General features: G+C 39.7%; 1 protein-coding gene across 18 annotated transcripts in view; it reads left to right on the top strand.

Moving 5' to 3' along the window:
• Positions 1-15642, top strand: part of INPP4A (inositol polyphosphate-4-phosphatase type I A) — a 124336-nt gene that overhangs the window by 14244 nt on the left and 94450 nt on the right. For 2 of the 18 annotated variants that reach the window (XM_030476991.1, XM_032919767.1), the window contains exon 2: positions 7418-7476. The exons of 15 other annotated variants lie outside the window; for them this stretch is intronic. The gene's annotated coding sequence lies outside the window, so the exon portion shown is untranslated. Of the gene's footprint in view, positions 1-7206; positions 7477-15642 lie in introns of those variants that run through there. One more of the 18 variants, XM_030476990.1, reaches the window with a different exon arrangement.

Here is a 15642-nt window from a genome sequence, read left to right as displayed (position 1 = left end):
AATTTGTGTGAGAGAAAGCAACTGCACCTGGTTGTGTATATAGCACGTGCTCATATTTACCAAAATACCAGCATGGTTGATAACCATTCTCTTCTTGTGGCAGCCCAGCTAAAGACATTTTCCATGTTGCCCTTCAGGCACATGTCCTGCTCTTGTACCTTTGATTTTACATTAAAGAAACTGCCATATACTATTCAGACCTGATATTCTGGCTTAGTGTGCTTCAGATGCTCAAAAAAGTCCTTTCCCAGAGACCTCCTCTTCTGCCACATTCACATTTGAATGAGATATTTTGGTACTGATGCGTGTGTGTAACATTGCATTTATTGAGTGCTGAATTCCTCTGCAGCATTCAGTATTGGTTCTAGCAGGGATGGAAATGAGGGTGGAGTTTACACTCAAGAAGGGAAGAGTTCTTGACAGTAATGGCCAGTGTGGAAATCCTTGAAATGACATACATGATGAGCAAGGTTTGTAAGATGAGTAGTAAGGGAGTGATCTCCCCTCTGGAGAACAGGAGGTGCATAAAGCTGGAGTGGGACACCTGTGTTGTCTCTGTGAAGAAGACTTTTACTGGAGAACGTGGTGGTGGTGGGCATGATGAGGGGGACATGCAACACATTGGAAGGCTTTGGAAATGCAGTACTATCATTTGTTTGCACTGTCAGGCTGACTGGCCTACTTTCCTCTGAAAAGGATTTGCTGACAACTGTGTGAAAATCTTGCAAATGAAGGCATAGCCCCACGTAGCAGCAGTAGTCCCTACCTGTCAGAGCTGGAGTTTCTCTCTTCCATCTGCGTGAATCTGAAATCTTGCTGGCAGCTGTTGGACCTCAAGGCTTTGTCTGAATTTCCATATTCAGAGCACAAGATACTGGCTTTCAGATGGAAGTTCTCTAGTAGAGTCACAGAAAATCTGCTGCTGTCTGCACCTTCACTTTGCTGATGCCACAGCTTTTAATATTGTGCTCTTCATTAACTTTATATCCTGCTTCTATTTCTTGGTGCCAGAAGAATGCTTGAAGCAACGTGGGTTTGTTCCTGTCATTGGAGTACTGATTTCAGGCAAAGTCAAAAGGGAGGAGGAAGTCTGGGGGAGAAACATTGTTGCAGTTTGATCACACATTTCAATAATTATTGGTTTAAGGTGTGGTGTATCAAAATAAATTGTCTTTATTTTTAATAGAGATCTTGGTTTTCATCTTGTTGTTAATATAAAAATATTTTGATTTTGTAAAATGTGCGTGCAACACTTGAGATGACATTGCACAGTGTCTTTTTTTAATATTAGAGTTTTAGCCTCTCTAGATCAGGGTATTTGCTGAATCATACTATGTGGGATCTTCTTCTTTTCCCACCCATCTTTTTCGCCCACAGTTCAAATGGCTGGCTGAATATATATTATTTGGATGCATCAGCATGAAATTTTGCAGATGGCCAGCCAGTCTTAATACATATGAAGCTGCGATCACAGTTTTCTAAACAGTGCCAGAGATGCTGAATTATGTTTGCAGTATTGCCAAATCTCTTTAATCAGTCTTGACTGAAAAATGATGGCATAAATCCCAGATTAGTAATGGTGCTTCAGTGAGTCATTAGCAGTGGTTGTCTAGATCTGATTGTACAAGATACTTTTTACAGATGCAAATGGGCCAGTGCAGGGCAAAAGGGGAACTGTTATGGTATAGCTTAGGTAGAGCCATTTTTAGGTTTTTGGGCATGTATGAGAAGAAACTTTGTGCGTAATTTGCTCAACAGAGTACTTTGTAGCTGGGTTCTAGAATGTCGTGCTCTCTGCTGAAAATAATTTGTAACTGTTTTTCTGTTGTTGCATCAGCTGTTTAACTTGTGGGACTGAGAAACGTTAACCCAACATCCTGGTGAGGTGGTAATTGCACAACAGTAGGGTCCTGCTAACACCAGCTGAACAAGGCAGCCTGTGTGGCAGGGAGGGAATTCACGGGCCTGGGTTGTATGTGCATATACGTTTTAGTTGTAGGGGTCAGTACTGGGGACCTCCTTCTTCCCTGTCCTTCCTTTGCTGAGAATAGGAGGGGAAGAGCAAGGGCTGTTTGTGCATTGGAGGATACTGCCTGCTCTGAGCGGAGAGCCCCTCTCAGTCGCTCACAGCATGAACAGGTACCAGGGCAACAGTAGAAAGACTTGATACCAAAGTAAAAATGCTCATCCACAAGGACTTTCAAACATGCAGTGTTATCTCCATAATGAGCATCTTGAGGGACGTTGTTGTTTTTAGGCTGGCTATTAACTGTGTAAGAGAATTGTCCATTGCAAAAGGCTTTTGTGTCAGCTCTGATGCAATCCCTGTGAGCCCAAAGGTGTTTGTGAAAGTCTCTTTTCTTTTGTTTGAAGGTTTGAACTGCTGAAAGGTGTGTTTTCACAGCTCAGGGGTATTAAGTGCATAAAGTGTGAGCAACAGCAGCATATTTTCCTTCACACTGCAGGTCTTGAACTGGAAGACCTGTTTTTAATGAAAAAGGATGCCTACAGAGAAAAAAAGGCCTCTTTGTTTAGATCACCTTGATTTCATACAAACATTTAAAAAATCATTTTCAAAGCTCCTGTCCAGAAATATGTCTTAAACATACAGGCTTAACTGAGCAAAGTGATTAAAATTTTTCTTTTATTCAGGCAGAGCTTTGTTTGAAGAACACGAAGGACTTGTCTTCTACTTGGATTGAATGCTTCTACTTTTAAAGCAGTCATTTCTGCTTGCTAAAGAAGTAACGAGAAAGTTACTATATGCGCAGTGTTTAATCCTACTTGAAAACATTTGCATGAAAAGAATTCTGTACACTTTTTTTCTGGACATGTACTCAAATTGTAATAAAGGATGTAATAGGCTTTATTTTTAGTGACAATGATTCATCACTTATTTTTCACCTTGCATTTTGTCTGGAAACTTTGAATAGTGATCGCTTTTATATGTGCAGACATATTTTCTAGGAATTTTGTGTAATGTTTCACTCTTCTGATAGCTAACAGTCTTATTTTTAGAAACAGAATTTTACTTTTGTGTGCCAAAGTTTCAAGATCAGTGTCAATAAGCTATCAATATTTCATTGACTCGGAAGTTCCAGTGATAGCTGCAATATCATCACTTCCCAAATTCTTTAGCAACTGTATGTTCCAGATTTTGGAGAAAAATATTTTCTCAACTAAAATACAGCAAAGTTTGAAATCTAACTGGTGATATGGGTGTTATCAATTCTGTTTTCTAATATACCTCCGATAAATGAAACTTCAATACTATTTTGCCTGGTTTACAGTAGTAAAAAAAATCATCTATTTAGTAAAAACTGTGTAAAAGCACTAATTATTAAGTCAAAGTATAATGTCTTGAACAATAGAAATACTTGATCTCAAGATTGAAAGAATCTTTCTGGGGCTTTCTTCGCAAACCAGATAAAGGAAACTTTGTATTTTTTATTTTCACTGCTCAAATTTATAATTATAAAACAAAAAAAAACCCCAACCCAACAGTAAAATGGCAGATGCTTATTTCTATTTCGTGAAGAAACACTTGTCTGGAAAGATTTCTTTTCACAATTTAAGGGACCATTTTCACAGATATTTTTAGATAGGTCCTGAATATTTGTTTTTCAGGTTGTGGTTTCAGATTTTCTTTGACTTTATAGTTAGTGAAAACCAAAATATTCAAGAAAAACAGTCAGTTTCCTGGAGTCCATATAAAAATACATTGTAGCAATATATATTTGTCTATGGGATGTTTCTTGATGAAGGAAAAGCAACCCGTTTCAGACTAAGCATGGGGCAACAGCATCTGTAAGCCAGTCAAATTCCTTGCTTTTGTTTTTGTTTTTGTTTTTTTCTTCTGAGTGACTGCAGATCAAATAGAAGGGAAAATCTATATCCTTATGTCTAATTAATAGGTATCAGTTTCTACTGTGTGCAGGGATGGCTTCTACATAAAGTAAACGCCCACCCTGTGCTCTGGCTTTGGGACAGTTCTGTATTTCTATGTGTTTTTATTTTAGTGTGCCGTAAAACTCTGGATTTTGTTGTAGATGCTAAATTTGTTCAGACGATTCTCTCTTCTGCCCCTCCCCTCAGACAATTCCAAATGTAATTAAATGGGTTGCACTGTATGATTTTTTTTTTTAATTTTTTTTTTCCTTTCTGTCATCCTTCCTCCCTTTTTAAGACAAGAAAACAAATCTTAATATTTTTGGATTCCCACATCTATTTATGGTGGCTTGCATCGTGGGGGAAAAAATGCAACATGGCTCATAGGAGTGTGACATAAAAGGCTATATGTGGCTATTGACTGGTGTGAGTTCCAGTCCTTTCAGAATACCCCAATAAAAAGCATAAGCACAGACATCATAGTAGTTCTTTAGGTTTTGGAGTGGTTTTGTTGATTTTTCAGTACAAGTCACCGCTTGTATTAGAATCTACAGGCTTTCTTCATCTTTGCTGCCTCTGGTTTTGTCCAAAGTGATTGCCTATCACACGGGTGAATGGCCATGGGTGGAGAGAACCCAGTCTGGGACCCCCTGCGGAGGAAGAGACTTGTGAGCCTCGTCAAGAAAGTGCTGTGGTACTGGCCATAGTGTTCAGCACCTCCCTTAGTTCTGGTTCTTAACATATGCACCACCAGCGTATGAACTTGTGCTGCGTGTGGACTCTGAGTTCTTTAGGTTGTCATGCCAGGTGCTTTTAATTGGCTTTCTCTTTTTGGGCAGCTGAATGAGGCTGAGGTCCTGAGTTTGATGATATGTTTTGAACATAAGTTTGGTTTTACAGAGGGATGTGAAGTGTATGGCGGTTGCTGATTGTAAAAGTGCGATCAATAATGATCTTGCTGTGGAAAAAGTATGTGTTCTTTGCCATGCAATGTGAATGTAGGCTTTAAGACAGAGAATTTTCTTAATGCATCAGAAATGAAAATCGTAGAAACACAGAATGGTTGGGGTTGGAAGAAAGCTTAAAGCTCATCTAGTTCCAGCCCCCTGCCGTGAGCAGGGACACCTTCCACTAGACCAGGTTGCTCAAAGCCCTGTCCAACCTGGCCTTGAACACTGCCAGGGATGAATGGGGCATGTACAACTTCTCAGGGCACCCTGTGCCAGTGCCTCACCACTCTCTTCGTGAAGAATTTCTTCCTGATATCTAATCTAAACCTAAAAATCTAATCTAAAAATGAATGCCTTCTTATTGCTCAAAGAAAATGAAGTATAAAAAAGTGCACAACTCATGACAGTAATTTTTTTATGATAATTTATCTTCTGGACAGAATTGTTGCGATCCTTAAAATTGGCTTTTAATTTCAGTGAAACAGAAAACAATTGGTAGCTGTCTCTTGAGCAGTGTGTCATTCAGGAGTTCTCCAAAACCAATGAAAAGGCCAATCAAAATATTATGGGTTGGTTATTTATTTATTTATTTTGACCTGTTGGCTGCTTTCCTCTTTGAACTTGATGGAATAATGACAGAGTTGGGTAAGATAAAGTTCTGGGAACCTACATTTATTATTTTTTGGCTAAGGGCACAGAGAAAGCCAATAAATGAGACATCCGTAGATTGTTTTCTGCTCAGAAATACGTGTTTGTATACACATCTATGGGTGAGAAACATTTACAAACATGCAAACTTATATATGTATGTAATACACATATATATACACAAACTGCTAAATTTGGCTTTATGGCTGTATTGGTCATATATTCAAGTAAATAGGGACAACAAACAAAATCTGTAGGTAACAGAAGACAGGATGAAGAGATTTAGGATTTTACAGTTGGTTGGTTTTGGGTTTTTTTTTCCTGTTTTAAGAAAGAATTTCAAGTTCTATTTTTTTATGGGAGCATAAATAGGTTGCAGTGTGTGAATGGGCTTCAGGATGATAGGTACACAGAGAATGAAGACTACACAAAACCCATCCTTGTCTTTGCTTATGATACCTGCCAAGTCTCCAGCTTAGGGAGTCTCTGTTCTTGGCTCTTCTCGGTGTCATTAAAAACTGCTAGAGCCAAACACTAAATTGGTCTGAACAGACCTTTTGCAACCTGGATATTTTCCTGTCTTTATGGTCTGATTTGTCTCTCCCTCTGACATCAGTGGATGTGGGATCAAATCTTTAGTTCTGTGAAAATTTTAGAGACTAGAGATGAAAAAAACATCTGTAACTTTTTGCAGCAGCAGAAAATCTAAGTATTGCAGGAAGGAAGGATAATGTTATTTAAAACAGCCTCATAATTTTGTCTAGGTAGCTATTGTTACATTTGCGGCAAGTTCATTAGCTGACTTCCTACTGTGGTTATTGCTTGTGGTTACAGGCAATCAAACCTGAAAGTCTCATGATCAGCACTCCCTGTAGTTTTAGGTAGCAGATGTCATCCGTTGTACAGGAAAAGGCCACCTTCTTGTGTTAAGTCATGGTCCTGTAGCCTTACGTTTCTGCCTTTAAAATCATGCAATCTAAGGAAAATCTACAGTGAACATCTGACCATTGCAGTGTGCATTTAGACTTCTATAGCTATTAATGATGGAAAGTCATAGTATTTGTTTATACCCATTTTGCTGTTTATTTTGTCTTAAGTACAGTGTTTTGTTCCATGATTTGCATTTTACCTGAATTTCTCACCTGAATGATTTTACTGTGTAATAACTGCTCCTGAAAAGGTAGAACTTCAAAGTGAAATAGATTGAAGAGGAGGGAAATAATTTGTAACTAATCTTGTGAACAGACAAAATACATGTTGTTCATCATCATAAAAAAGTCTGTATTATGTGTATTTCCCTCTTACAGTGTGCATAAATAAAGAAGAAAAATCTTCTAGTGGACCACTGAAAGTAATTTTTGATTGACTTGTTCTTCCCTCTTGGAATGTAAATCCCAAAAAGTTTGAAATAGGACAAGCAAACATAAGGAAAGATAACAATGTAAAGAAAACAGAAATACTACTAGAACTTGTAGCTGTTTGGTTTTAGGTGACAAAAGGAATTTCTTTTAAATAAAATGGCATCATGTTCTGGTTCATCAACAAAGTCCTAAAGGTTTAGCTGTTGCAGGTGAGAGTTGGAGTGGCTGCACGTTGCTCCTTTGGGGAATAGAAAAGCCCTGCTTTAGCTTCAGTCTCTCCTTTCTACTTGCAGTCCTTTGGAATTATTAGTGGAATGCAAAATACAAAGGTGGTAGCTAAATGTAGTTTAAGCACAGTTAAGAAGTTTTTAGGGAACTGTTGGAAACCAGCTGAAACAGGATGTGCTTGTTTGCATCAGCATTACTGTTTTTGTAAGGGCTGTTCTTATTTGTAAGTGCACTCTTATTTGTCTAGGCTTCAACCCAGTTGTCTGCACTCTGAGGGATGAGAGTCTGCTGTTGGAAATAGGATGGCAGTGAAAGACTGATTCACATTGCTTTTTCCTGCAGGTTTTACTGGTGAAACCAGCACCAATCTGGCTTGAACCAGCCTGCTTGGGCTTCTACAGGTAGGCACGTTAGAAAGTCTTGTAGCAAAAAGGTGAGAAATTACTTGACACGTTAGCGGCATGAGTTCTTTCTGCTGAGGAGTTATGGGGATAACAGGTGCAATCCAGTCTAAAGCACCGACAGATTTCAGATGGGACTTGGGGATTGCTATCTGCAGTCAATAGCTGTAGTCACAGGACCTTGGGGTCTCTGCTAAGTTAAATACTTTTTGTTTTCTTAATGCTTTTAATTTGTGTCACTAGAATATTTAAAGTGGTTTTGCTGAAGCATGAAACAAGGAAGCAGTTGCTAAGAATTTCTGAAGTAGTCTACATTTTACAGTAGAGATTCTTCAGCTTTGCTGTCACTTTTGTTTATACCTGTCAAAAACCCCTCAGAAATGTGGATCACAGACCTGCTAGGCTTTGCTAATCTCTCCTTTTGATGCACCTTGTGTACCCAAAGATCCTCTGGTCTTTTTTTTTTCTTTTTTATTCATTGCTAAATGGAATATTTCAGCCATACGCAAAGTGAAGCAATTCAGAGTTATGTACACTTATTGATTAGTGCTTCCCAGCTATTTTCTAAAGGGGACAAATTTGCACAAGACACTTGAGACACGCATGATTGATAACACATATTGGATTTCCCCTCTTTGGCAGCTGTGCTGAGAGGCACAAAACTCTCACTTTGGGAAACCGAATTCTTTCTGTGTGTCCCCCAGTCCTACATACTTAAAACAGCATGAAGTCGAGCATTGGTGCTTTTCTTGTGCTGAGCGTGTTTTACTGACATCAGTGAAGTTACTTGCAGAATAAGGAGTTAATCTGACTTAGAATAAGGAGTCAATGTTTTAAATAAGTTCTGTTAAAGAAATTGCCTATAACCGTAGGGAAAACCAGTTTAAGCATTTTTTAAAAACAAATTGAAAGGAGTTACTAGAGGGAGAAGAAGAGGTGGCTTTGCTTGTGGATATAGGGCTATAGAGTCAGAGGGCAGGACTAACTTGAGTAAAGAGCACCCTGGAATGTAGCAATGCACAGGAGATGCCTGTGTCTTTTTAGGAGAAAGTCTCACACTGATGGTGTTCCTCTGAGAGAAAAGCACTGTTGTTATGGAGGGAACCAGCTCGGTTTTTCCATGATTGTGAAGAAAAAGCAAAAGTTCGTTGCCAAGAGCCAAAAGAAACATTACTAGGAACTTGCAACATACAGAAAATTTAGGGTGGTGTCCAGTATAGACTGACCTATCTCCTGTCTTCTTTATATGTGTTACTGTTATACTCACCATGCAACAGTCTCTTGCAGGGATGGTATGATGTGTGAAAAGGTATTCTTCCTTCATGGCTTCAGCAGCCCTTGATCTGCAAGCCATCTAGCTTGTCAAAGATGTATTTGGGCTGATTTTGTCTATTCAGGTCAGTGACTTGAGGACCAGACTCCTCACCCTGTTGCTGATGTGTAACAGGCCAGCATATAGCAGTAGTAATCTTATGCAGGCATATTCTTAGCTCGCTGCAGATTTAGGGTTATGTATCTGTGCAGTTTACAGTGGAGCAAGGTTAAGCAGTGGCTTTGCTTTGTGTTTGCTGGGGTTCAGCTGATGTGTTATAACTGGTTAAACTTCAGCACTTTGATCCTGAGCTTTTATCTTCATAGCCATAAATGTAGAATATCTGATTGCGACAGGCAAGTCTTCTGAGCCAAAAAAAGGTTTTTCTGTCTTTCACATCAGTGCTTTACATGTGTCTAAGATTGTGTTATGCTATTTTGATTCCAACCAATATTCCTTAAAAAACCCCCAAAAACCAAAAAACACCCCACAACACACCAACCCCCCCCCCCCCCCCCCCCCCCAAAACCCCAACCAAGCAAACAACAGCACCACCCCTCTCCACCCCACCCCCCCCCCCAACTGTTAGTTACCTATGAATATCACACAGTTTATAATTCCTGGTCCACTATAGAGGTCCATAACTGCTTTAAAACTTATGGCCCTGCCCCAGCCTCAGGACAAGACAATGAGAGAGGGTATATCTTGTCAATGTAATGCTTCTCCTAGTCGTTTCATCCTAAGGTGCTTTTCTGCCCTAATTTTCCTTGCAAACATCCCTTTCCTTGGTTTGATCTTCAGTCTTCCAGTGCAGCCTTAAGTCAGATGTGGATGAATATGGACCTGTGCAGTAAGATGGATAGGTCTGTTCAGCTTAACATATTTGCTGAACTTAATCTAAAGAGATCAAGTTTTGTAGCCTGTGTAGCTTCATGTTCTAAGTGTCATTTCTTCAAGAAATGTATTAAAAGATTTCTTGTAAATACAAGAGTCATTTCTTTGGCACGAATTCTACAGTGCTTAAAAGAATGCCAGGAGAAAACCATTCCTGCCTTTACTTTTAAAAATTACAGCTACCTATAGGCATATTTTTCAAGTAGGTAATTAGCTCTGAATGATTTTATGGCAGCTCTATTTTAATCATTTGAAGGGCGGCAAAAGAGACTTGGCAAAACAGAGCAAAATGGCTAAAAAACTACCTGATTGATCTTGTGTTTTTACTGCTAAGAAAGGTAAGTGCTTGATTGTGGTGCATGTGTGCCTGAGTGGAACATTATCTTTAATTAGCCCCAAGCATACAAGGCTCACTCTTCAGCACCCGTATGTCAGGCTGTGTGCTGCGAAAATAGGTTATAATTTGTTTGTTCAAACTGGTAACAAGATAGAAACTTTACAAGAGATTGAATACTGTTTGGATGTTTCACTGTGTAGTCTCTGTCTAAAGTAAGACATACCAGTTTAATTACTTATCTGAAAAATGGTTTTGTCTTTTTTTTTCTTTTGCCTTTTTGTTCCTTTTCTTATTAGGGTTGTTAGCTCTCAGGCTTGAGGTATTGAGGGGAGAGAAAAAGGAGTAACAGTAATTTCCTGAATTGTCTCATTTTTGTGCTTGCAGATGACAGTAGGAGCGCTCTGGACTTGATAGCAGTTAAGAGATTAGTTTAGAGACATCCTGCTCTGCACCAGCTGCTCTCAGTGCTCTCCAGATTGAATGCTAAAGATGCTATCTAGTGGCTCATATCTAGCTGGGATTAATTTTAGGCCATTTTGAAAAACTAGGGCTGGTCTGCTTAAGGACACAAATTGGGGTATGTTGAGTGTTATGTGAGCTAAAGACAGTTTTTCAATCTCACTGGTGCTTTATTTTCCACAGCGTTGCATCCAAACCAGATTTGCTTTGTACTTCAGCTGTTACTGCCTTTAGTGTTTAGAAACTGAGGCTGGAAAGGCTGAGACTGGAATACCATAATACTGCGCGCTCTCTCTCTTTTTCTCTCTCCCCTTTCCCCCACATTCTTTCACTGCTCTTTGTACTGTGCGAAAACTGACAAGTAGAAGATATCTGATGGAAAAAGGAGTATAAGCAGTCCCCAAAATTTCCAAGATGTGAAGAAGCAGTCCTGATAGTTATCCCTGCCTCCTGTATTTGTCATCCATCTTCTCAAGAAGACTCTATATGAGGTAGCTTCTTATAGTACAACGAACAGTGTGTAGACTTGAAGTAAGGTGACAATAAAGGCAACTGCTTCAGGCTAGGTGTGTTATAAATTTCAGGGTGTTGTTAACAGAGTATCATAGGAGGCTTAAACTTTGCAGTACTATTTCTCCTTTTTCTGTGGATGCATGGCTTCTGCAGTATTAGAGGCCAAACCTGCCATGGTACCTTTCCAGGCTTGCCGGCTATGCTGTAATCTTCTGTGGAGGCTCTGCACAGCAGTTCTTCTGGAGTTACTGATATTTTTCTTCTTCTTGACTTTTCTGTCAGTGCCACAGAATCTGAAAAATGGTGCTAGAGCCAATCGGCAGTGCGACATTTGGAGAAAGCTGTAGTGAGTATAAAGGAGTATTTCTATCATGAGCCAAAAGTCCAGGAGTTTCAGGGATGGGTGGCCTGAAACAGCTCAACATATCGTGTGTTCTGTGTAACTGAGCTACAGCATGCTCAGGGACCATGGAGGATTTGGGTAACTGTATTGCAGCTTCACTACCTAAGCCTTTGAGCATTGCTTAATGGCAGGCTAGGGGGTTCTGATCTGTGGTCCCTGAAGCAGTGAAAGCTTGCATGGTATTGCTTTTCCTTTATTAATTATTCTTGCCTTTATTGCATTTGAGAGGCTAAGCAGGCCTTAAATACTTCATGTTAAGCAGCACTTGTTTTAATGGAGGAGTTTTTTGCATGATTGTAGATGGTTAGTCCACTGAACAAGGAAGGCTTGGTTCAGGGAACGACCTTTGAAGCCTCTAATAATAGAGTAGTGTGGTTTAATGTCTCACTTGGGTTCCTGCCAGTCAGACTCAAACTTTCAAGGAGTGATAGGTTCATGTTGGAAAATGCCATTGTTCAAAGCATGATTAGGACTCTTTTCCAGATTCAAACCTGCAGAGGTAGGTCTGCATGGCTCTTCAGACTCCTCTGTCTGTGGAAGAGGCCTTACTGCTGTGAATGAGCACAGTTAAGTACCGCAAAGTCTTAACTGCTTTAAAACTCTTCTGCCTAAATTCAAAACAGGGGAAACCAACAAAACTTTTATAAAGCTTTCCGGATCTCTTCCCAAGTCATTTTGTCTCTTCTCTCTCTCTTTGCTGTCACAGCTTCCCCAGGCATCTCGTTTTCATGTGTTTGCTTCTGAGCAGCCTGTCAGTCAGGCAGCTCACGCTTGCAGTTTACAAATGTGTGCCTGAGCCTCCGCATGAATCACTCCTCTTCTGAATCCACCTCCTTGGATCTTTCTCCGTCACGTAGTTAATGGTGCTGTTTGATTTGCCCTGCCACGCTGTCCCCTAAGATGACTTGCCGTGCAGTTTTGCCACCACTTCTCCATTTCCTGTTCTCTAAACCAGTTTGCCCCATTAAGAAGCTACCACAGTGCCATTAACTTCTCTCCTTTCAAGACCATACACTAGGAACTGCTCAAAGGTTGGTATATTAACTGGAACTCATATCCTCTGGATGGGAACATCGATCTTTTCCTTGCTGAGAGTCTTGATTCCCCAGCTCTGACATTTCCTGTTTCTGTCTGTCATCTTCTAAAAACATATCAGACCTCACAGCCAAATTCTTCCCACCTATGTTCTATTTTGAGCTCTGCTTTTACTGGATAGTCTCTCTAACTTTAGCACTTAAGCCACTGCAACATTTCTGTCTAACTTCTGCGGCTTTTTTGATTTGTTGGTAGGCCTGATTGGGGCATATTAGCACTAGCAGACTTCACCCTCTCTGCAGTTTTAGAGAGAAGTGAGTGTCTTCAGAGAGGTGATTCCTGACACGTAAGTTAGCCCCTTAGCTCCTACTTAGCTTAGGTGCTCTGAATCACGCTCCTACCTGTCTTGTTTCTGAGAAAGTAGAGAATTCAGTGCATTTTCTGACTCTCCTGGTGCCATGGTTTAAGCCCAGCTGGTAACCCAGAACCACGCAGCCGCTCGCTCATTCCCCTGCTTCTTCCTCCCCCCGCTCCCAGAGGGATGGGGAGGAGAATCGGAAGAATGTAACTCCCACGGCTTGAGATAAGAACAGTCCAGTAACTAAGGTATAATACAAAACCACTACTGCTACCACCAATGATAATAATGATAAGGGAAATAACAAGGGGAAAGAATACTGCTACTGCTGAACCCAGGACACCTGGACATTCTTGTTAATATAGCCTCTTCAGCCTCCACATTGAATGTAAGGGGTATGCATGGATGGTAGTAATTTTTAACCTATTAAAGAGCTCAGAGGCGTTACAGAATTTTAAGCCACAACTTTTTAATTCATGTTCTTAAATATTCCTTTATTCCTGTTTAGCTGCATCTGTAGGAGGAATCAATAGATTTGTTTAATGCAATTTTTGAAGTTCTCACTTTTCCTCTTTTTCTCCCCTTACTGGGAGATTTTTCAACGAAAAATTTAACTCTCCGTGTTTCTTCTTTTTAGTACCTAAATTACAGGGTTTTAGGCCATAGTGATATGGAACATTGGAGTACTAAAGCTAAAAAGGCTTCTCTTAAAAACAAAGCAAAAGATCATAAATAAAATACCAAAAATATGTTTCTTTGCTGTGTGGAAAGATTTTTATGCAGGTTAAAAAATGATTGTTTCCTTCTCACTCCCTTACATAAGCTGTAATTGCTACCAATTTCATGCAAAGTTTGTTACTATTTGTAAAAAGACTCAGGCAGGTCTCAATGATGTTTTTTGAACCTGCAATCAATTATTTTTTGGGAGAAAGAAGTGGGGGGGAAGGAGCAGGTAGAAAAATATGCACCATTTTTGTACAAAAAGGACTTGTACTGATCAACTGCTGTCTAAATTATAGTCTATAAAAATAAACTTTAAGCTTATTTATATGAAGCTGACAAAGCTTCAGGTCCTTTTGAAATAGTGTTTGGCCAGTATTTCTGTGGTTTCAGCCTATTACATGAACTCTTAAAAAAAGCGGTCTATTTAGAAACACTGCCTAACAGGTGCTGCTTGCATCTTACCCCTTTTTAGACCCACTGTAAAAAGAAAGACACCCATACTTTTGAACCTGCTTTAATGTGAAGATAGCTTTTACTTGCCTTCCTTTAATTTTAATGTGTCCGTTTCCTCTTCCATCTTAACTACAGCTGTTACACTGAATTACAGCCTGTGTATTTTAAGAGTCTTTCCGTAGTTATGGGTGTGGATCATGTAGTTTCCATACCCTTACTTGTGATTTCCTCACTGAACTATTGCGCAGCTTCTCCAGCAAAATGGATGGTTCTGAAGCTGAAAGTGGCTATTTGTATTTGAGAGAGAATTTCTTACTGGGATTGTGTTGAAGAACTGACACAGATAAAGGCTCTGTCGTCTTTCTCGTTGCTCAGCGTGGTGTCTCCGTTCAATCGTGATGCAGTCAGCAAAGATGAATATACTGTATTCTATTTCAGAATCCTTTTCATGGAGAGTTATTAAAATTGTTTTTCCCAAGAGAAATCAACAGAGATTTAATGCTATTTTGGACTATAGAAATCAACAAAGTATTTTTGTTCTACCTGTCTTTATGGGCCTTGATGACTTATGCTTGTATTGGTGATTTTGTATTTATAGCCAGCTCTTTTCTGCGTGTCTTCTCTAACTCTAAAATGATTTCATGAGTGTTTAAAATCCTCAACTTGCAAACACGAATGCATTTTGGAGTGCACCTTTCTAGGAATGTGACTGTCATTTATTAAATAGTTCTTTAAACAGCTCTATGTTGATTAGAATCAACCTCACAAGATTTGGATGGGGTTTAAATGGATATCTTCCTTCCATAACTAAGCATTATCCAAAATTACTTAATAATACCATGAAAGGTATTATTTAGTGCACTAATCGGAGCTTAAGATTCAGTTCCCAAGACTCTTTGGGTAATGTCAGGCAAGTAATAAATAAAATCATTACAGCTCAGTGAGGTGGGCCCTAGAAACTTGTGCCTCTGAGCCTCAGCTTCTTTCTGCTTCATTATTCCTTTTGAAAAACCCAAAATGACAAATTACAACCACCCAGTACCATGCCCCCAAGAAAAACCCAAACTGATGAGCCAGAGGGAGGGGAAACCATACCTTCCTCTGTTTTGGGTTAAAAATTGTGAGGTGATCTGGAGAATAGGTAATGAGGATGACATGGCCTATTGTTTCCCACATCTCCAGATGCATGCTTTTTCTCTATCCTGTCTCAGGTGCAAAAAGCTTGTCAACAGACCTGTGCTTTTCACCAAACTCATCTCCATGTCAAGGAAACCTTAGCTCTGTGGCCCAGCCAAGGCTGGGAAGGGCAGCTGCAGCTCCTAGTGGTGCAGGGTGGCAAGTCCTGTATTCTGTGACCACTGCAAGTCTCATCAGGCAAGAGCAGGAGTAGCCATCAATTCCAGACAGCTGAAGTACATCACAGAATTATAAGAAGGTGGAAGTAGGAGTAGTAGAAAATATGTGGTTTACTGCCTGTATACTATAAAAGGATATTACCAGTAATCTTACCAGTTTAGACTGGTGGAGCTGAACTATAAACAAGATGTTGTATGTGGACCGATGCACATCATTTTTCTGCATAGCTGGAATTGTTTGGTGACTTAAATGAATCTGTTCAACAACTGAACAAATGTATGCCATATATTTGATGGGAAATTGAGAGGATGAAGGCTTTGTAG

Source organism: Strigops habroptila, chromosome 2 (genome assembly GCF_004027225.2).
Source record: "Strigops habroptila isolate Jane chromosome 2, bStrHab1.2.pri, whole genome shotgun sequence".
Classification (NCBI taxonomy): domain Eukaryota; kingdom Metazoa; phylum Chordata; class Aves; order Psittaciformes; family Psittacidae; genus Strigops; species Strigops habroptila.
This window is presented reverse-complemented; position numbering and strand designations above follow the sequence as displayed.